Genomic DNA, 23,663 nt, shown 5'->3' with positions numbered 1-23,663 from the left:
GCTAACACTGGGGACATTAAAATAGACCTCAACTTGTTTTTGGGTGTTGTCCGTGTTTTCTTCTTAAACTTTGACCCTCTCACTGTGTGTTTTCACTTCAGCAAAGTAGACCGTAACATTTTGGTCGCCTAGAAATGTCTTGTTCAGCGTTCTGCCAACAAAGGTAGCTAGCTAGTGCTACCGCTAGCTGGTAACTTAAGGGGAAATTTGCAGATTTTCTGTTCTGCCGAACATGCAGATGAATGTCTCCAGTAGCCGGAGGTCCGAGTTTACCCGCCGGTAAATCTCCGCTAGATGACTCGCTTCAGAAGGGTTGAAAATCAGCAACTTCCCATGTTTGGCGTTAAGCTTAGCGCAGCGCTATCGCAACCATAAACCACACTAGCTTAGCAGACCTCTTGTCAATAATCGTCACATCTAGTTTAAAAAAACCAAGATGGCAAAGGCTAAATTGCCGGCTTCCAAACACAGCAGTAGTTGAAGCCACAACCCTAGTGCTGAAGAACGCGCACACGCACACACGCACGCACACACGCGCACACACACACACACACACACACACACACACACACACACACACACACAAAGAGTCAATAAAGTTGACTCTAAACTGCCCGGCAGTGAAGGTGGCAGAAAGCCAGAGAAAGTAAAGAAAGACAGGAAGTCAGCTGTTGGTCACAGGAAGTGTGTTTCGGTCTGAAGCCATGGAAACACACACACACACACACACACACACACACACACACACACACACACACACACACACACACACCTTTTCTATTTGCCCTGAGGTTCAGCTTCTCAGAAATGTGTCGGGGCCGTGAGCAGAGTATACGCTAGAAAGTGTTTACCGAATGTTACACATTGTGCAAGCGTCAACACACAGACGTTATGTAAACTCTGCTACAACACAACGGAGTGAATAAATATGAGGTCAAACGCAGCAATAATCTACAGAATCTGTTATACATGAAGATCTGACCAAACCTTATTTACTTCATGTTGTACTAGGGATGCACTGAATCCAGATTTTTGGGGTTCGGCCGAATCCTGAATCCCCTGGTTAAGATTCTGCTGAATCCTCGTCCCATCCTCAGTCCATGAACACAGTAAACTCATTAATGAAGTAAACTGTGACTGTCCTTCCTTTGCCGTACCTGAAGTTGCTGCATTTTGGCTGCTGTCTGTAGATTCCTTCATAACAACTTGTATTCTTCCAGATGTTTCATACCAGATGTTGTAACAGCGGTGATGTTGTGTATAGTTTAGGGTCCTCGCCACCACCAGACTAATCAGCATTGTAAATTGAACATGTAGCTGGACTTGAATGGCCTTCTTTTGACTGAAAGTACTGCCAAACTACACTTTTTCTGCTCACCAGTTCCATTTTCACTTCCTCACAGCCTACTGCATTGAACGCTCCGCCTACGTAAACACCTTCCCGTAATCAACGGCGCCGTCATTACGTCGACCAGCGTAGCGCGCGGAGTGCAAGCGTAGGGTTCGGTGGGAAAAAATTCTAAGATTCGGCAGAAACCCAACCCCGTCAAAAAGCCCAATATTCAGCCGAATCTGAAGCCGAATCCTGGATTCGGTGCATCCCTGGTTGTACAAACCAACACAGACTGGTCCTCCAAACCATACCACTCATATCTAAACCAGAGAACGCCGCTCGCAGTTTTGAACGGAACAGTCGCGATTTTAAACATGTCTTTCAGGCAGCGTGTGAACGTGCCGGCCGGCCAGTAGTTATCTGTATGTGAATCTGGGGGGCGGAGCTTCTGAAGAGGGGTATTTGTTTGGTAGTTGAGATTAAATATCAACAATCTTTGAGCAGCATCGCTTAACTGGTCTGTAAACTGTTGACTGGTCTGTTAACTAGTCTGTTGACTGGTCTGTTGTATGTTGACTGGTCTGTTGACTGGTCTGTTAATTTGTCTGTTGACTGGTCTGTTGACTGGTCTGTTGACTGGTCTGTTGTCTGTTGTATGTTGACTGGTCTGTTGACTGGTCTGTTAATTTGTCTGTTGACTGGTCTGTTGACTGGTCTGTTAACTGGTCTGTTGACTGGTCTGTTGTCTGTTGACTGGTCTGTTGTCTGTTGACTGGTCTGTTGACTGGTCTGTTGTCTGTTGACTGGTCTGTTGACTGGTCTGTTGACTGGTCTGTTGTCTGTTGACTGGTCTGTTAACTGGTCTGTTGACTGGTCTGTTGTCTGTTGACTGGTCTGTTGACTGGTCTGTTGTCTGTTGACTGGTCTGTTAACTGGTCTGTTGTCTGTTGTATGTTGACTGGTCTGTTGACTGGTCTGTTGACTGGTCTGTTGTCTGTTGACTGGTCTGTTAACTGGTCTGTTGACTGGTCTGTTGTCTGTTGACTGGTCTGTTGTCTGTTGACTGGTCTGTTAACTGGTCTGTTGTCTGTTGTATGTTGACTGGTCTGTTGACTGGTCTGTTAATTTGTCTGTTGACTGGTCTGTTAACTGGTCTGTTGACTGGTCTGTTGTCTGTTGACTGGTCTGTTGACTGGTCTGTTGACTGGTGTATGTTGACTGGTCTGTTGTCTGTTGTATGTTGACTGGTCTGTTAATTTGTCTGTTGACTGGTCTGTTAACTGGTCTGTTGACTGGTCTGTTGACTGGTCTGTTGTCTGGTCTGTTGACTGGTCTGTTGACTGGTCTGTTGACTGGTCTGTTGTCTGTTGACTGGTCTGTTAACTGGTCTGTTGACTGGTCTGTTGTCTGTTGACTGGTCTGTGGACTGGTCTGTTGTCTGTTGACTGGTCTGTTAACTGGTCTGTTGACTGGTCTGTTGTCTGTTGACTGGTCTGTTAACTGGTCTGTTGACTGTTGACTGGTCTGTTAACTGGTCTGTTGACTGGTCTGTTGTCTATTGACTGGTCTGTTGTCTATTGACTGGTCTGTTAACTGGTCTGTTGACTGTTGACTGGTCTGTTAACTGGTCTGTTGACTGGTCTGTTGTCTGTTGACTGGTCTGTTGTCTATTGACTGGTCTGTTAACTGGTCTGTTGACTGTTGACTGGTCTGTTAACTGGTCTGTTGACTGGTCTGTTGTCTGTTGACTGGTCTGTTAACTGGTCTGTTGACTGGTCTGTTGTCTGTTGACTGGTCTGTTAACTGGTCTGTTGACTGGTCTGTTGACTGTTGACTGGTCTGTTAACTGGTCTGTTGACTGGTCTGTTAACTGGTCTGTATACCGGTCTGTCTCTAGCAGCTGTTTCTGGATCTTCAGGCGTTCTGACTTTACGTCAACATCAAAGAGAATATTTCATCTCAGCCAATTATAAACACACACACACGCCGGTCGGTATTACTATCATTCTGAGGTCCCGCTCTCCTCGCCATCAGCCATACGCCTCGTCGCCATGGTTACCTCAGCCGTTGCTACTGTATGTAAACCTCGACCATCAGAGAGGGACACGCCTGGCTTTAACCGTGAAGAGAGTTTTTATTCCTCTCTGCCCAGGTTTCTCTGTCGTGGACTCGCAGGAGCTGATGTTAGTTCACCTGAAACTAAACGCAAACTCTGGTCCACTAGCCTGGTCCTACCAGACTCTGGTCCACTAGCCTGGTCCTACCAGACTCTGGTCCATTAGCCTGGTCCTACCAGACTCTGGTCCACTAGCCTGGTCCTACCAGACTCTGGTCCATTAGCCTGGTCCTACCAGACTCTGGTCCACTAGCCGGGTCCTACCAGACTCTGGTCCACTAGCCGGGTCCTACCAGACTCTGGTACACTAGAGCCTGGTCCTACCAGACTCTGGTACATTCTGACTGGCTAGTAGTCCTTACCTTGCTACTGAGCATGTGCGACTGCCAACAAAGATGTTACAGCAGTGAGAGGTCTCACTCTGTAGCTAAAACAGAGACCTGAACACAGGGTGAAAAGAGGAGCTGCAGCAATGTGCAGTACAACAAATATATGGTGTTTTTTTTAACATTAAACCATGTAAACCTATTCTGATATAACCTCTAAATACAGTTATGAACCTGAAAATGAGCATAATATGAGCACTTTAAGATGTTTTGTACAAATTGTTTCGGTGCTTGAAATGAGTTTAACATTGCTTTTTGAGTAGAACTCTTGTCAAACGTTGTTTGGAGGGGATGATGTAATACAGAAAAATATAATCTTATATCCGTGTCAATACGTTCTTTAGAAACTTTCCACCCCTCATCCTGGAAAAGTTCCTGTGAAAAAAAAAAAAGCTTTAAAACTAGAACAACACATCTGAAGGAAGAAAGTGATGACTCCACCATCCTGTCTGTCTGTCAGGCAGTGAGACAGCTGGATAGCAGTGTGTGTGTGTGTGTGTGTGTGTGTGTGTGTGTGTGTGTGTGTGTGTGTTGACTCCATGGGGAGCGATCGGGAGAAACCAGCTTCTTTATGGATTATTAATATCACCTCCAGCTACACACACATAGTCTGTGTGTGTGATCTGACACACACACACACACACACACACACACACACACACCACACACACTAGGATGTGGGAGATGTATGTGGGTGGGGGATGGTTTGTGGGGGCTCAGCAGTTGGTGTGATCAAGGACGCCTCATTCACACTCGACTCAACAGTGTGTGTGTGTGTGTGTGTGTGTGTGTGTGTGTGTGTGTGTGTGTGTGTGTGTGTGTGTGTGTGTGTGTGTGCATAAACTGTTCGGAGGCCACGCCCTAATCTGGGATCAACAATAGAGGCCCCCTCTCCCCCTCTTACCCCCCCCCCCAAATCCACTTGTCTTTGTGGTTTTCTTGTTTGTTTCAACTCGTCCTCCGGTCGTCCTCCACGCCCCTCCTGTCAGTTCAGGTTCACGGCATCACAGAAACATCAACAAACTTCAAACACACCATTAAGACAGGAAAGGAAACGAGTGTGTGTGTGCGTGTGTCTGTGTGTGTATGAGTCTGTGTGTGCGTGCGTCTGTGCATGCGTGTGTGTGTGTCTGTGCGTCCGTACGTGCGTGCGTGTCTGGCCGTCCCTGTGCATGCGTGCGTGCGTGTCTGTGCGTACGTGTGTCTGTGCGTGCGGCCGTCCGTGCGTGCATGTCTGTGCGTGCGTCTGTGCACGGAGTTATCTCGAGACACTTTACAGATAGAGTAGGTCTAGACCACACTCTATAATTTACAAAGACCCATTCCCAAAGACCCCATAGAACAATTCTAGTAATTTCCACATAATGCAATATGAAATGTAATGCTGCCGCTCACATTGCAATTTAGCAACTAGTAGAACTATTCAGAGGTTACTGGACCCGTCCAGTTTAACAACAAGTAGAACTATTCAGAGGTTATTGGACCCGTCCAGTTTAACAACTAGTAGAACTATTCAGAGGTTACTGGACCCGTCCAGTTTAACAACTAGTAGAACTATTCAGAGGTTAATGGACCCGTCCAGTTTAACTAGTAGAACTATTCAGAGGTTACTGGACCCGTCCAGTTTAACAACTAGTAGAACTATTCAGAGGTTACTGGACCCGTCCAGTTTAACTAGTAGAACTATTCAGAGGTTACTGGACCCGTCCAGTTTAACAACTAGTAGAACTATTCAGAGGTTACTGGACCCGTCCAGTTTAACAACTAGTAGAACTATTCAGAGGGTATTGGACCCGTCCAGTTTAACTCCACATACTGTTGTGTTGATGGAGTTTATTGTCAAACCGAACAGCTCCACCAAAAACATCACCGCGGTGGGTCCGTTCTGATTGGACAACGTTCAACTTGTCAGTTCTGTCAGCTCATCGTCGTGACGACAGACCTGCCCCCACTGCAAAAAAAACTCCTCGAGGAAACACTGCTTTAATTATGACCCTGATAGAAATGAAAGCTGGAGAATGTGACTCATGAAAGTTGACATGAGATCATCTATTCTAGACAGAAGAGACGTATCACTCTAAAAAACAAAAATGGTCTCGGGACATTTCTACCAAAAACTACAAAGACCAGAGATTCATAACATGATCTTCACGTAAACACATTCATTAATTATTCATATTTATTCGTTCAACATGAAACAGTTCTGAGAGAATTTATGTAAAACACGATGAAAGCTGATTCAGGTAGATATGACACACACACACACACACACACACACACACACACACACACACACACAGAGAGAGACACACACACACACAGAGACACAAACACACTCACACACCTGAGGGTTTGTGTGTGTGTGTGTGTGTCAGACCAGCAGGCAGCTGCTGAGAGTCCCTGAGGAATCAAACCAGCAACTCTTTCATCTGCAGAAAGAGATGAATCTCTCACACACACACACACACACACACACACACACACACACACGTTACTGGGCATTAACAGACTTCACTGTCTTCAGTATTTATTATACTTATATGCGCACTAACCCCGAAACCCGCACCTCAAATCTTTCTGGTCGGTTATATGCTAGCACGCTGTTTGTTATGTTTGGTGGTGCAGGTTGGTCAGTTTGTTTTTGTTGCGGTTTGTGGAGCCTGGGCTTTCTACAGAGACCACGTTTTTTTACAGTGTGTTCAGGGGACAGGCAGCTAGCAGATAGTGAGGAGATGTTTTTTACAGTGTGTTCAGGGGACAGGCAGCTAGCAGATAGTGAGGAGATGTTTTTTACAGTGTGTTCAGGGGACAGGCAGCTAGCAGATAGTGAGGAGATGTTTTTTACAGTGTGTTCAGGGGACAGGCAGCTAGCAGATAGTGAGGAGATGTTTTTTACAGTGTGTTCAGGGGACAGGCAGCTAGCGGATAGTGAGGAGATGTTTTTTACAGTGTGTTCAGGGGACAGGCAGCTAGCAGATAGTGAGGAGATGTTTTTTACAGTGTGTTCAGGGGACAGGCAGCTAGCGGATAGTGAGGAGAGGTTTGATGTATGTGACAAAAAATGTAGCGTGACATCGCTTAGAGCACCTTTAAATGATTGCATAACTGGTGTACTTCAAAAACCCAATCGTAACCGGGGTACTTCAAAGGAACCAATCATAAACTTTCCCACTTTTCAGTTTGATCTGAACTAAAATTACCAAGACTGTATGGCTGCAGCCTGGAGCGTTCCATGTCATGCCGTCCCGTCTCATGCCGTCCCGCCTGGGGCCAACCCGACCTTGTACTTTTCAAAGTAAAAGCACGCTCCCCGGCTCATGCCATCCTGCCTGATGCCGCTGCAGCCTGGAGCGTCCCATGTCATGCCCTTCCTTCTTGCTAACTATACACTCTATATATACTCTATGGCTAAAATTGCTACTTTAACAGTTTAAACGTTTTTCAATTGATTGCAACAAACGTGGTCAAGAACTTACCCGTGACTCCGGTGACTCCATCTGGAAATCTGGAAAATAATTAGCGATTTCCTTATTTTTGACCTTTTGAACTTACCGTTGGACACGCCTCGGCATGAGGCGAGACGGCATGAGACGGGACGGCATGACATGGGACGCTCCAGGCTGCAGCCATACCCGCCTCAAAATTACAGGTGTGAAATCTCCCCGGACTATGGAAAGCCATCCAGTTCAAATATACGTGATTTTTATTTTTATTTTTTAACACGTGTTAAAAATCATGTATATATTTGCACCGGATGGCTCTCCATACCGGACCACAGTCCAGACCAAACGGACGAAATTTGGTCCGACAAAAAGAGGTAGTCTCCGTCCGGAAAAAAACTGAAACATGGTCCGGTTCCACACTGCACATAGCTGTACATATCTGTCTATATGGTTCACACTGAATATCCATATTTATTCTGTTTTTCTTATAATACACTGCATATATCTATATTATTCTTACTACTATTATAATGTCACTGCTACTACATTGCACATATCTGTACATGTTGTTCATACATTGTTCATATTACATAGCCATATTTATTCTGCTCTTATAAAAAGGTAACTGCTAATACACTGCACATATTTATATTTAATAGGGGTGTGCAAAAAAATAGATTCAGCTCTACCAATTCATAGAATTCCTAAAATCGATTCATATTTTTTAATTACTTTTTTTTTTTTTTTTTTTAATTGTATGTCTACTGCAATCACATGGGAAAAGTAACTGCATTTACATACTGTGAATTTTCTGACTTGTGCACCCCTAATATTTAATTTATATTAGAGCTGGGCGATATGGAGTCTAATATCGCGATATTTTTTACCAAATACCTCGATATCGATATTGCAGTGATATTGTAGGGTTGACAATTGGTGCTTACAAAAACATATTTACACAATGAGATTTTTGATAAATAATCATCATTAATGTGTATATAATAACTAAGTGGGTAAAGGCAAATAATAGAAAAGCTAGAACAGTCTGGTAAATTCAAAGAATTACATCACTTTACTTTAATCCAGCCATTAAAACCAGGAAAAGACACCACTTATGTCATGTCACGGTATTACAATATCCAAAATCTAAGACGATATCTAGTCTCATATCACGATATTGATATAATATCAATATATTACCCAGCCCTAATTTATATTACTCTAAACCACCTTCTGTAAACCAACTGTATACTACTGTCTACACTGCACTATATTTCTTGTCCTGTCTATACTTTGTATATCACATTGCACTTTTCTGCTCTTTTTGCACTTCTGGTTGGATGCAAACTGCATTTCTTGTATTTGTACTTGTACTCTGCACAATTACAATAACGTTTAATCTAATTTAATGTAATCTTCTACTGCGAAAGCATTTTTTTTTTTTATGTTTCAGACTTTCGGACCAATTACAGGAAGCTCTGGCAGACTACCGTCGTGTTATCAGAGAAGCGTAGCTTCGTTAAGGACTAGCTCAGGGTTTATGGCGTGTTCACACCAAGGCCAAATCAAATATTTGCGTCGCCCCATATTTGGATCATTTGTGTTTAACCCTCCTAATGTCCTCGGGTCAAATCTGACCCATTTTCAAAAAATTTCATTAATCAATTATCAGAAATGTGGGTTTCTTTCAACCAAATTTTAAAATAAAATAACGTGGATGGTTCGCTCTTCACAAGTTAAATAAATAACCAGTTCACTACTTTCATTGAATTTGGGTGTTTTATTCAATTTTATAGCATGTAAAGAAAAATTGATAACAGAACGTTTTAAAAAGTAGGAAAAAATGTTAAAAAAGCACAGAAAAAAAGTGACAAAAACATCGGAAAAAGTGACAAAAAAACGTCGATATAATCTTCAAAAACGTCAGGAAATGTGACAGAAATGCAAAAAAAAAAAAAGACAAAAAAGCGCAGAAAAATATTGACAGAAACTTCTAAAAAAAAGTGACAAAAGTGTCGAAAAAGACGACCAAAACGGATTTATTTATTTTTTTACATTTTGACCCAAAAAAACTAAAAGTTGCATCATGGTCGACGGGGAAGACAACACAAGGGTTAAATCAGTGGTTCCCAACCTGGGGTCCAGGGACCCCTAAGGGGGGCGGCAAAGATCACAGGGGGGGCGCAAGTCTTTATCTGGTTTGAGGTTGAGGTAAAAAAAAAAATATTTGCACGTTAAACAAATTATGATAATACACTAGAATATATAATGTATATAAAAGTCTGTATAAAAACTATATATTTTTGTTCTCGCTTAAACTTGTAGGCAGGCTACTTAGTAGGCCAAACCTCCGGGACCTTTAACCTGGGACCGGTGTAGAGCTGTCAGCACCAATCATTCATTTTACCTATGAAGAATGTTGTCTAGGTTTCAGACAACGTACATGCACGCATCCAAGTTATTTTGGGGAAATTTGATTGTAACTGTACGTACACACGACCGCCGACTTGAGCTGCAAAGAAGCTCTGGCCGCCCGGTCAAGGACGCTGGTCAGAAAGTCCGGGGAAGCTGTTTGAGGCTTTGGCCGCTCTGACGTAGCAGCATTCTATGTTCATCATGGAAAAAGATCAAGCAGCCACTGCACGGCCAATACACTGACACTAGAAACCTTTTATAAATGACATATATAATGACAGAATGTGTATTGGTTGTTGGTCGCAGCGGTGTCTGTTAGCAGTTAGCTTAGAGCAGGGGTCACCGACCTTTTAGAAACTGAGAGCTACTTCATGGGTACTGAGTCATACGAAGGGCTACCAGTTTGATACACTCTTCTGAAATAACTAATTTGCTCAGTTTGCCTTTAGTTATATATGATTATTAATGATTAATGATAGTCATCTATGTGAAGACACTGATCACGTTAAAGATTTCTCACAATAATTATCAACAATGACTTAACAAGGTGGGAAACAGATAATGTCAATATTCAATTTTCATTTTTAGAACAGGCCTGAGGGATACTCATGTGGTCCTTGGGGGCTACCTGGTGCCCGCGGGCACCGTGTTGGTGACCCCTGGCTTAGAGCTTAGATCGGCCCAAAAAAAAATCAAGCCCGAACCTGCCCGAGCCCGAGCACGTTGCGTCCGAGCCCGGCCCGGCCCGACACATTAATTGTAATTATGAGCCCGACCCCGATTTAAACCCGACAATTTTTTAATACGTGGGCCGTTATAACTGACGTTCTTAACTACAATTCAGAGTTGTTTGAACTACAGAAATCTGTTTAGAATAATACAACAAGGACGAAGCTGTAAACTGCTGTTTATTCAGAATGGAACGGATCGCAGATGGATCTGAATGAAGAAACGTAAAAAAAAGAAACAATGATGAACAACATATTGTTGTCACTGCCCACGACTTGTTTAAACTGCTTCCATACCTCCGACTTTCCTCCACACTTGCTCAAAAGGTAATTCTCCTGTTTTTCTTTTTTTCTTTACATCTTCAAGCTCCCGGTGTGATGCGTGTGAGAGGAGGAGACTCCGCGCATGAAGTGCTGCATTTTGTAACTGCAGCCTAACTTTTGTACACATTTGTTACTTTTATATAGCCTATATATATATATTTATAATATTTCTGATTATGGCATAGCTATCTCCCCACCCAAATAGGATAATAAGGTAATGGATTAAAAAAAAAAAAATTGCTTGATCAAGAGTCAAGAGTCGGCCCGGCCCGAGGATGTGGCGGAAAATAACGGCCCGAGCCCGACCCGAGGTCCGGTCGGGTCGGGCTCGGGCTCGGGGCGAGAATCTAAACTCTAAGTTAGCTCGCTCGTTAGCCGCTGAACCGCAGCAGCGTGCAGGCAGAGCGAGCAGCCGCCAGCTGTTGATCCGTGCAGGACTTCACCGTGAGCGGACTGTTTAGAGACCATGTGACCGGCAGGTAACGTTAACTGGTCCCTATACGCAAATATCATAAATGATAGGGAACCCAGCAACGGCCATGATGAGCTTCTCCTCCTTTTTCTCTGAACTAATGTTTTGGTAGGAACCAAAGTTTACATCGTATGTTTCTCTGGAATCAGCCAGCGTGAAGGACGTCTATATTCTGATTGGTTGCCGCTGAACCGCGTCATAGCTCATTACCATAAAGTTGACCTACTTTCAACTTTCTGATTGATGCTCTGGTCGCTCAAAACGCCCAAAACGCGACGCTGACAGATTTGACGCTCCTTGCAGCTGAGAGAAGCAGCTTCCATTGAAAATGAATGACTTCCTGTATCTTTAGAAGATCAAGTCGGCGGTGGTGTGGACGTACAGTAAGAAACCCAACATACAGCTGGATTTGTAGGCCATTATATTGTTGGCAAGTTTAATTTATAATAAAACATCAGATTTTATAAACTACATGTGTTTAAGTACCTGTGTGGAAGTCGGTAAATTAAACGGCGTCATGTCTGGATTAATAACATCATCTGGCGGAGCAAAAAGCTTCTCCAGGAAGGAAACATTATGTCTGGATGTCTGCCACTTCCAGCGCGACTTAAAGTTCAGATTGTGTCGTTTTTTTAATTGCAATAAGTGGATAAAAGTATGCCGAAATAATAACATCATGATGCCAATTTGTAAAAAGTCTGAATTCATACTTTATCAGGTCTGTCCGCAAGACGACAAGCAAACAACTTTTAAAATGCTTGTTTTCTGGATGGAGTTTGGTACTATCAGGGCTCTGCTAACATCGGAGCTGCTCCATAAACACAACAACAGAGATATCATTTTCAGGACATACCAGTTAGTCACACATCCCCGCTTACTTTGCCCAAAGAAAACTCCTTTCTAAACACTGATTGGCTTTTGCGACACATCTACACGCAAATTTCTAGCTCAAGTTCAAATATTTCAACTCACGCAAATTCACGGTGAGGCGCGAATGAGGCGAATTTCATGTCCTCGCCTCATTCAAATTTATTTGCATCTTTGCATTGACTTTGTATGGAATTTTTCGTGCACAACAATTGTGTGCACATGAGAGAGTGTAGGTTTCCGTTTGTTTCTGAATAAATGCTAAAAACAAACTAAATGAGCCGCTGTAGCACGGGGGAGAGCAGCAGTCGGTCGGAAAAAACTCACAAAAAACTCCGACAGCAGAGAAAGGATACGAGAGGACGGGGAAGCCCGTCTACAAACCAATCAGTGACCAGGATCGGGAGACGCAGCTCGGGTACTGTATGTGATGACGGCAGGACGCAGTGATGCCACGTTGAGTTCTTTAGTGCGCTTGCATAGCTGCAGTGTGAAGCCAAAAACTAACCAGATCAGATGTAACAATGTGACAAAAACATGGACCTTTGTACAGACTTCAGGTGTGAAAAGTCCCAAAGACACACACTCTGTTACAAACAAACAGCATCGCTCTGGTATGTGCGTATACATAATACATGTGACAACATACTCCCAGGAGCACACACACACACACACACACACACACACACACAGTGTAAAGTTGAGTAAAACAGATGGTTGAGCAGATTGTATCAGAAACTGAGTGCTAATCAGGCGCACACACACACAATCAGACACAGACACACAAAATCAGACACACACACACACACACACACACACACACACACACACACACACACACACACACACACACACACACACACACACACACACACACACACACACACACAGTCTCTTGTTCAGGGTTAAAAGAAATTTCCGCTCAAACAAAGTCTCCGTCTGCTCTTCCAGCTGAAAACAAACACAAACATCAAACTGATCACAGAACAGTTTGATGTTTTCTCTGATAGGAACTGATGATCTGTGAGAATAGGTGCTTTCCGACCTCATAGTACTTGTACTTTTTAGAGGAAAAGTACACTTCTAAGCAGTTCTAAGAACTACTCTCCCCCAAAATCTTTTTTTACGTTTGCATTCCCACTGGCCAAGTGGCCATAGGAACTGGTAGGAAGCACGGCAACGGTCTTTATAGCATCGTCACTAGACCTTAGCGCCACATACAACAACAACAACGCAGCAGCATGGAGGAGGCCGTACATGGCCAGCAGGGCCTGCACCTCCGCATCAGTCCACTCTTCCGAGTTCCGCATCCCGTCCATTCTCGTAGTAATTCACGTAATGTTTGGTCAACACAGACGGGGCTTTATTATACTCGGAACAGCCTCTGCCTGCTGCTGCGCTGTGGACGTGTGTGTGTGTGTGTGTGTGTGTGTGTGTGTGTGTGTGTGTGTGTGTGTGTGTGTGTGTGTGTGACTGTGTGTGTGTGTGTGTGTGTGTGTGTGTGTGTGTGTGTGTGTGTGTGTGTGTGTGTGTGTGTGTGTGCTTGTGGAGTTTAACTCCGAAAAGACAGTTAACCACAGGTTCCCGTTAATCTTATGATGGACATGTGTTGTGATATTTAAACAAACGAACCGTCAACGGCGAAATAAAAGCCTCTTATTTACGAGAGCGGTCTGAGAGACCTCCAGCTCACAGCGAGGTGTGTGTAGGTGTGTGTGTGTGTGTGTGTATGTGTGTGTGTGTGTGTGTGTGGTCTGAGAGACCTCCAGCTCACAGCGAGGTGTGTGTAGGTGTGTGTGTGTGTGTGTGTATGTGTGTGTGTGTGTGTGTGTGGTCTGAGAGACCTCCAGCTCACAGCGAGGTGTGTGTAGGTGTGTGTGTGTGTGTGTGTATGTGTGTGTGTGTGTGTGTGTGTGGTCTGAGAGACCTCCAGCTCACAGCGAGGTGTGTGTAGGTGTTTGTGTGTGTGTGTGTGTGTGTGTGTGTGTGTGTGTGTGTGTGTGTGTGTGTGTGTGTGTGTGTGTGTGTGTGTGTGTGGTCTGAGAGACCTCCAGCTCACAGCGGGGTGTCTGAGCATCACTGACCCAGCGACGAGCTAGAGGCCGGGGCCGGCGCTTGCTGGCTGTCGCCTCACTTCATGGAGCTTCTCAACTCCGAAAACTTTGAAGCAAATTGTCAATTCGGCATCAATTTTCGCAAGACTGCCTATATTCGAAATCTAAACAGTTCATTTCCTGCCTAAAATGTTGTCAGAAGTGAATTTAATGATGAATAAGATGATGAAAATTGTTAAAAATGTCCCGTTGTTGGTTGTTGCTCCGTCTGCACGTTCCGAGTTGGCAGTGGGCGGGACTTATAAGTTCGACCAATCAAGTACACCTTGGAAAAGGGAAAAGGGAAAAGACCCTGCTCTGAAGTAGGAGCTAAAAAAGTACGCTAGTGAGGCCAGAGGAACTTAAAAATCCCCAAATTTTTCCTGTCGGAACACAACGAAAAAAGTGTTCTAGGAACGTTTAGTTCTAAGAACTGCAAATATCCCTCCGGTCGGAAAGCCCCTAATCTCTGTGTCTCAGACAGCTGGTCCAGGATCTGCAGTCACGAGGTCCGGAGCAAAGTTTGATTCAAAACTTCTGACATACAGACATCACAGAGTTCACATGTATTATTCCTCTTCAGAAACAACAACACAAACTGCAGCCAGCAGAGCGGGACTCCAAATCCTCTCACATAGTCTCATATATCGTCTGCGTATATGTATACAGTCTATAGCAGTGTTTCTCAAATGGGGGGTACTTTGGAGGACTGCAGGGGGTACGTGAGCGCTTTTTTCCAAGTTTTTGTCGCTGTTTTTTTGAAGTTTGTCACTTTTTTAAAGTATGAAAAAAATCACTTTTTCTGGGATTTGGGGAGTTATTTTTGTGTCTCTGGTGCTTCCACACACATACAAACTTGGAAAAAAATCCATCCATGCTGTTTAGAGTGAGATACGGTTTCTGAATGTGTCCTGCCTTCAGTCTCTGGGTGAGCTGTTCAAAATCTGCACGGTTTGTGACGTCACAAGCCGAAATGAGCAGCCTAACCGCAACCATTAGCTCGTAGCGTTAGCATGCTAATGCTAACGCTAGCATGCTACCTCGTTCTCAATAGCAAAGCACTGCTACAACACACACAAGTTCACCATAATCTACAAAAGAACTACTTCCATGTGCGCCCTCATTTAGAAGTCTCCCAGCTAATCCTGCCTTGTAACTGACCAAAGTTGTAGAAACAGCCTTTCTGTTACTGTCTATGGAGCTAGCTAGCTGACATGATCTACACATAGACTGTATATAAGAATGGACCACCAGATCCCGTGTCTCTGGACGGAGACCAGTGAAGGATATTAGAAGATCTTTCCCGGTGATGGCTGAGCGTTACTGAGCAGCCTCCAACTGAGCTTGAAGACGTAGATGTGACGTGAGCAACCTGTCTGAAAGTTGGAAGTCTTCTGGTAGCTGTGCCAAGAGAAATCTCAATCATTCCCAATCTAGCAGAGACGGAGAGCGTAGGTATATGTAAGGAGATAACATAGACACAGGCTAATTATTGCCAACTAAAATGATAGTTAACATAAGTAATTAAACTTAAACAGCTAATGGAAGTCCAAACTGCCTGAGAGCTTCTCCTGTACTATACGGTAATTCCTCTACTATGAGACAGTAAGTCTCGTGGTTATGACCCAATCGTTAGCCTATTTTTATAAAAACGTCTGCTACGGAGCCATAACGTGAGGTACAAGGTAATGGAGCCTTTTATACATTGTCGTGTTTCTTTAGAAATAAACAATGGACAAATAGAGTCTTTAAACTCTTCAGATGTAAAGTTATTCTCTGTCAAAGTGACGTCAAAATGAATGGGAGTCAATGGGATGCTAACGGGAGGTGATGGCTTTGTAGCATTAAAATGGCGCCAGAGGAGGTTCGCGGTCCGAGGAGAAGCTAACCCCCTTGGATCTACATCTGAGCTACTGAGCATGTGCAAGTGCAATCAAAGATAGTACAGAAGAAGAAGAAGAAAAGAGGTCTCACTCTGTAGCTAAAACAGAGACCAGCTGAAAAGAGGATCTGCAGCAGTGAGAGAGAGCGGTGCAGTACAACAACAATATGGTGTTTTTAGAAAATTAAACCATGTAAACCTATTCTGGTACAACCTTAAAATACAATTATGAACCTAAAAATGAGCTGACTATGGCTGCTTTAAAGTTGTTGTCACTTCTTGTCACTATTTTCAACCTGTTCTTGCCTTCCTTCCTTCCTTCTGTCTTCTTATTCTTCTTCAAGTTTGTCGAAGTTTGTCGTTTTTTTCAAAAAACAATTCAGCCTTTTTCAAGGTTTTTGTCACTTTTTTCAAAGTTTGTTTTTCTTCTTTCTATTGTGTTTTTTTTCTCGGTTTTTACGAAGTTTTTGTTGCCGTTTTCTAAGTTTTTGATACTATTTTCCACCTATTCTTGCCTTACTTCCTTCTTTCTACCGACCTTTTCCAATTTTTTACGTTTTTGTTGCCTTTTTTCATTAGTATTTAAATGTTTTTCAGTTGCATGGCTGTTGTTTGGTCAATCTATCGCTGGTCAGGGTACTTGGCTTTAGAGGTGCAACGATGAATCGATTAATCGATTAGTTGTCAACTATTAAATTAATCACCAACTATTTTGATAATCGATTAATCATTTGAGTCATTTTTTTATTAAAATAAAATCAGATTTCTCTGATTCCAGCTTGTTAAATGTGAATATCTTCTAGTTTCTTCTCTCCTCTGGGACAGTTATCTGAATATCTTTGAGTTTTGTATCAAAACAAGACGTTTGAGGACGTCGTCTTAGGCTTTGGGAAACACTGATCCACATTTTTCACCATGTTTTGACATTTTTATAGATCAAACAACTAATCGATTAATCGAGAAAATAATCGACAGATTAATCGACTATGAAAATAATCGTTAGTTGCAGCCCTACTTGGCTTAAAAACACAATTCAAATGGGGTACATTATTGAAAAGAGTTTGAGAACCACTGGTCTATAGGAATACATACTCTTTAGTTCATAGTAGAAAAAGCATATCATTTTGTTAGCTTGCTACGGCCCGTTCTTCACCAAACACATTGTTGGACTCTCAACCAGTGGTGTAGTCTACGTGATACGCAGGTATTGGCAGTATACCCACTAAGAAAGCTCCAGGATTTCCATATACCCACTTAAAAATGCCCAATGACACATAACAACATACTTTCCATTATATTTTTGATATATTTTGAATTGTCATCTGTGTTTTCCTTCACATAGGCTAAATAAAAAAGGTATTTCCACCGTAAATTGGTGCAAAAAAGGCTCATAATTTCCCTGGGGGAGAACACCCAGACTCCCCCACTTTGATATGTCCAGTCTGATCCATATATTTATATAGTACAGTATACCTGCTAAAATACATTAGAGTACTCAACTGCTCTCAATGGATGTATAAGAACTGGATCCAGCATTTCCAGACTACTGATCTCAATAAGTGGCGTATGTATGACACTAGAGCTGCAACGATTAATCGATTAATCAATTAGTTGTCAACTTTTAAATTAATCGCCAACTATTTTGATAATCGATTAGTCGGTTTGAGTAATTTTTTTAAAGACAAGAGTAAAAATTCTTTGATTCCAGCTTGTTAAATGTGAATATTGTTCTAGTTTCTTTCTTCTTAAAGTCTATATCCATAACTTACGGGATCGGATGTCCGTCTCCTTCCTCTGTCTCTGTGTTGGCGTTCTAACCGCCGGTGGATTTGTGAGGACTGTGGTTAACTGCTCCTCAGAACTCTGCAGGGTAAAAAACCTTCCTCCGCAGCGCTGTGGAGGAAGGTCTGGCAAAAGCTGGACTAGTGCACTAGAGACCTCCGCCGACCAAGACGGCTACTTCCTGTTTAGCGCTCCTCTAACCCGAATGGGGGATTAAGTGATTTAATCGTGCAGTTCTTCTAGATCAAATTCTGAAAACTAATAATTTCGCTGATGATTTACAGACGTCTCTTTCGCCAGGTAAGTCTTACCTGCCAACACTCCCGTTTTTCCCGGGTTTCTCCCGTTTTTTTAGCCCTATCTCCCGGACTGTTATTTCTCCCGGGAAACTCCCGTAACTTGCGTTGCCCAAACTCCTTTATAAATAATCGGACCAAGATGTTTGTCTAATGTTGACCAGTTGCCAGATCTTGTATGAAACGCATCCTATTCACACAATCTCCACACCATATATAATGTTCAACCCGTTTGTCACCTCAACCTGGCAACATAAAACCCGTAACCTGGCAACCTATAACCCTTAACTTGGCAATATAAAACCCGCAACCTGGCAACCTATAACCCTCAATAGGGCTGGGCGATAAATCGATTTTATCGATTAACTCGAATGTGTAGTTAACGTCGATTTGTTTAAATGAAAATCGATTTTCTCCTTAACATCCGCCGACGCTCCCCTCTGGGCTCCCGTAGCTCCGAACGGGCTCAGCCCTCCCCCCGCGCGTTTGCCATAGAGATACACAAACAACATGGCAGCGACAGGGACTAACATTAATTCTTTTCTTAACTAGTAGTTTCATTACTTACTTATCCGTAATCTCCGCCGAAATGACCGGCAGCTCGCGGTGCTCTGTCCCCGGCTGAGAGTCACCTATTCTCAGATAACTGAACCACCAGCTACCGCTGACCTAAAGGACCACCATGCGGGGCACCAGAGGCGGGGTTGAGGAACTCTTTTGCGGCTCAACAAATCTACTAAATGCCGCTGATACGACCGAGCTGTGATGGAGGTCTGTAGCGGCTTCAACAACTAGCAATCGCCGCTCTGTAGCACGGAGCTCCTCTTCGACGTTTGTTTCTACCGCTAGTTACTACTAGGAGCTAGCTACAGGTATGCTACATTCAAGAGACCATGGGATGTTAATGTACGTTACTCAGCAACAGGTGGAAATAGGGGCAAGGTTGCGCAATAACGTTAAAATGATTTGAACTTTAAGCGAGGAACGAGAAGTGAATTACCTGTATGTGTGAAAACAGCTTTATGTCACGCATCCGTTTGTTTGTTGTTGAATATATAGCACCCCCCATCCAAAAAAAGGGAAAACACTCAAACCAATTTATATTTCCACAAAATTGGCATGAATAATCATAATGGTATACATGCCCCATGTGTGTGTGTGTGTGTGTGTGTGTGTGTGTGTGTGTGTGTGTGCGTCAAAACAAAATAAAGTTAAAACTTGTTTTGAACAATTTCTTTGTCATCTGCAGATTGATTTTAAGTAGGGGGAGGAAAAAAAGAAAATCGATTTAAATCTTAAATCGGATTTTTTTGGAAAAAATCTGGGATTTTATTTTTAGGTCATATCGCCCAGCCCTAACCCTCAACCTGGCAACCTATCACCCTCAACCTGGCAACCTATCACCCTCAACCTGGCAACCTATCACCCTCAACCTGGCAACCTATCACCCTCAACTTGGCAACCTATAACCCTCAACTTGGCAACCTATAACCCTCAACCTGGCAACCTATCACCCTCAACTTGGCAACCTATAACCCTCAACCTGGCAACCTATCACCCTCAACCTGGCAACCTATAACCCAATTGATCTCTGCGCAAGCTTCACGAAAAGTTCAGACCCGAAAGCGAGCAGATAAAAAAGGCACATGAAGACGGTGTTCCCACAAAGAAATGGAAATATAGCTGTAGATTTCAACAGTGTTGGGCAGCAACTATTTACATGCATCTTACCGAGTCATATCGACATCCTCCACGCTTTTTGTAAGGTCACACTGATTTAAATGTCATTAAAAAAAAGAAGAAAAAATGACATTACCCAGCACATCAAAAATACATATAAATACAATAACTAAATATTAATACATTAAGTTATGTTTTCATTTATATTGCAAAGTAGGCTAAATAATACATTTGAAAACCAAATGTTGGCAGGTATGATGTAAGTCTGTGGGGAGAAGTCTTTTTGGGCCAGAGGGCATCACGTGAAGAACACACAAGTTGTAATTCCTCTGTTTGGCTGCTGCTAAGTTAAACTGGCTATGAAGCCTGACACACTTCCCGGGGGCCTGATATTTATTTTCCTGCATTCGTGCATCACTGATACAAGACACTCTAATGTTAGCTCTTTAAAACACAGTGTGCAGTTTATAATAATAATAATGTATACTTTATTAATCCCACAAGGGGAAATTACAATGTTTTCACTCTGTTGTTACTACACACACATGCTCAGTACCTCTACATGCACTAATGGAGAGATGTCAGAGTGAGGGGGGGGGCTGGCCATGGAAAGGCACCCCGAGCAGTCGGGGGTTCGGTGCCTTGCTCGTGAGCACCTTGGCAGTACCCAAGGTACCATACTTTGGTCCGTATGGGGACTTGAACCCAACCCAACTCCCTACTGACTGAGCTACTGCTACCCTCAGCTACCGGCACTCTTAAAACTCAGACTGTGTGAAGACGCTGAACTAAACCTGCAGATTACAGCACGTGTGTGTGTGTGTGTGTGTGTGTGTGTGTGTGTGTGTGTGTGTGTGTGTGTGTGTGTGTGTGTGTGTAGATTAGAGGTGATTAAACAGTAATCTGAATCTGGACTCAGACTAAATCCTTCAGATTAGTCAAATGGACGTTTCAGCTAAATCACCTTCATCACCCGGATGATGATGATGATGATGATGATGATGATGATGATGATGATGATGATGATGATGATGTCACAGAAGCCTTGCAGAAACATCTTCAGTCTGATTACAGACATTATTTATTACCAGCTGGTGTTGTTTTCACCTGTGTGTGTCATCATGACAACGGACACCTTGTTTACATATTCAAGATGAAAACTATAGATCAGTCAATCGGTGGTCTCTCATCGCCATTCTCTATCTCCACAGCGCTGTGGAGGAAGGTCTGGCTAAACCACAGATGCATTCTGGGATAAGAGGGGGAAAAAAAATAGCTCTGGGTTGTCTGCATTTCTTTAAACCAATCACAATCGTCTTGGGCGGCGCCGAGCTCCAGACGCAGCGACGGTGGCTGTTGACACAATACAGTAACGTGAGCTATTTAAATTAGCTGATACATGGTTAAACCTCATTGGCTCTTACCAGTAGGGCTGCCCTGATATTAGGCAAATATGTAATTGCGATTATTTTTGACTGATATTGCGATCGATATGATTCACGATATTGAAGGGAATGATCATGTTTGTATCATTATTCTCATTGTCATTGACTAATATTAAATCTCAAAAAATGTAAATGATTATAGTGGGATTTTTGCGAGGATCTGTACCAAACAAAGATGTTTTTCTGTAGTCTGTAGGATGGGATTTGTAGTCCCAGGATGTCTCTGCTGCACCACAATACTTCATTCAGAATGGGTTGACACAGATTTTGCCTTTAACAAATGTTGCGCCCCCCTCTGTGATTTGGATATTGCACTAGTCCATATTGCGATTTCGATAAAATTGCGATTAATTGTGCAGCCCTACTTAGCAGTGTATCTCCGTGTGTACTTCGTCCACAGCAATCCCACCAATCAGTCCCAAAACCTCCCAGTTAGAGAGGAAATGATCTAAACATATTCTTTGTAAATCTTTACAATCATTCCCCCAAAGAACCGAGCAGACCTGGCTTGTTGCACCATCCAAATGTTCTTCTAAACTTGACATTTTCAGCGTGTAGCTCGCTAGCTCAAAGGTCGTTGTTGTTTCCCGAAGAAAACGGAGTTTAAGAACGGCGACACACAGAGAGAGGAAGGAGAGGGACATCCGGCGCTTGATGTCAGTGAATTATCCTGAAAATGGACCTCCGATGATCCAGACGAGTCAATCAGCAACAATGTCAACAATTGATGAATTATTTAAGTCAATGTTTTAGCACAAATGGAAAAAAAAAAATAATCCTCAACCAGCTACAGGTAATTACTACTAACTACTCCAAAGTATGACAACCAACAGAGTACTTATTTTGTGGAGTACACAATGCATAAAATGCACCCTAAATGAACACATACTATGATGAGTATTCAGAGTATTGTGTGTGTGTGTGTGTGTGTGTGTGTGTGTGTGTGTGTTAGACTGAGACAACATGAAAATTACTCTTTTAAGCAGTCAGCACTGTGCATCCGGTGAGACGAGTTGTTATGTAACATGACAGTTCCTCCAGTTATCAGATAAACTGAAAATCAGTGTGTGTGTGTGTGTGTGTGTGTGTGTGTGTGTGTGTGTGTGTGTGTGTGTGTGTGTGTCCGTCTGTGTGTGTGTGTGTGTGTGTGTGTGTGTGTGTGTGTGTGTGTGTGTGTGTGTTATTGTCTTTTGTTTGTGTTCTCAGGAAGGGTCCCTTGATGCAGATTTCTCTAAGTAACATCAGCAAAGGTGACTTCCATTTTCACTTCTGACATGCAAAACACACTACCTCAGCTGTGTGTGTGTGTGTGTGTGTGTGTGTGTGTGTGTGTGTGTGTGTGTGTGTGTGTGTGTGTGTGTGTGTTTTTTGGAATGTCAGCTATTCAGTATGCGGCTGCGGGCTGAGCCGTGCCGTGCCAGGACAGGACAGGCTGGGAACACCCGACACGCGCGCGCGCGCTCACGCACACAGAAATACAGTCTTAAAACTATACCAAACGCTGTTTTCGCGTTAAACTGTGACACAAAACTTACACAACTGAATACCTGATTTAAATACTCAGACTCCTCTTACATTCGGCTCGCTCCCAATCCACCAGCCAGACATCGTTACAGAAACCTCAACTTTTAGCCTCGCTGACTTCCAGTCTCCGCCGCTGCGTACTTAACGGCTGCGAGAATTCAAACCGCAGAACCGACACTAAAAAAGAGACATTAACTCAAACAGTTGGAGCCGAATTAAATATCGTCACACCTTCTTGCTTAAAACACATTCATACATTTCCATAAGGTGTAAGACAAGAAAACATACGCGAGACGATTTTAAACGGTCAGATTTCTGAGCGGAGTCTGGCGTGTCGCTGTCAGACACGCCTGACTCACACACACGCTCCTTCCTTCCTGCAGCAGCTGCAGCTCGGGACAAGTTGGAGCCGTGGAAAAGGGCGACAATATGATCCGGGTCAGACTCACCTGAGCTCGGCGGGTTGCTCGGCGATCCACCGGGGTCTAACCGGCCCGGTGAGACTTCTAGAAACCCCCCACGGAGAGAGAGTCCAGCAGAGACACAGACCTGTACGATCCACACCGAGAGCCACACAACAGGTCCGACAGAGACCCCGCCCTGCTTCTGCTCCGCGCGGCGCCGGGAGCCTTTTCTGACGCTCCTCGGCGGTGGAGCTGCTGCCTGGCTCCTCTGCAGGGAAAAGAACCGGCCACCTGCTGCAGTCAGTGCTGGTGCCTGGCTCAGAGGGTTCAAGGTGAACTCGGTATTTTCAGAAGTTCAGTGAAAGTGGCTCACTAACCAACCTTCATATCCATTCATGGTGTAGCCTAGTCTACGTCAGGGGTCTTCAACATTTTTTTGTGCAAGGACCCCTTAGCTGAAAGAGACACAGAGC

General features: G+C 43.5%; 1 protein-coding gene across 1 annotated transcript in view; it reads right to left on the bottom strand.

Moving 5' to 3' along the window:
- plxnb3 (plexin B3) overlaps positions 1–23,407 on the bottom strand; it is a 135,583-nt gene extending 112,176 nt beyond the window's left edge. The window contains exon 1 of the mRNA XM_031293098.2: positions 23,236–23,407. The gene's annotated coding sequence lies outside the window, so the exon portion shown is untranslated. The remainder of the gene's footprint in view (positions 1–23,235) is intronic.
- Positions 23,408–23,663: the final 256 nt, after the last annotated feature.

Source organism: Sander lucioperca, chromosome 12 (genome assembly GCF_008315115.2).
Source record: "Sander lucioperca isolate FBNREF2018 chromosome 12, SLUC_FBN_1.2, whole genome shotgun sequence".
In the NCBI taxonomy this organism is placed as follows: Eukaryota; Metazoa; Chordata; class Actinopteri; order Perciformes; family Percidae; genus Sander; species Sander lucioperca.
Note: the sequence above shows the minus strand (reverse complement) of the source record. Positions and strands in the feature narration are given on the sequence as shown.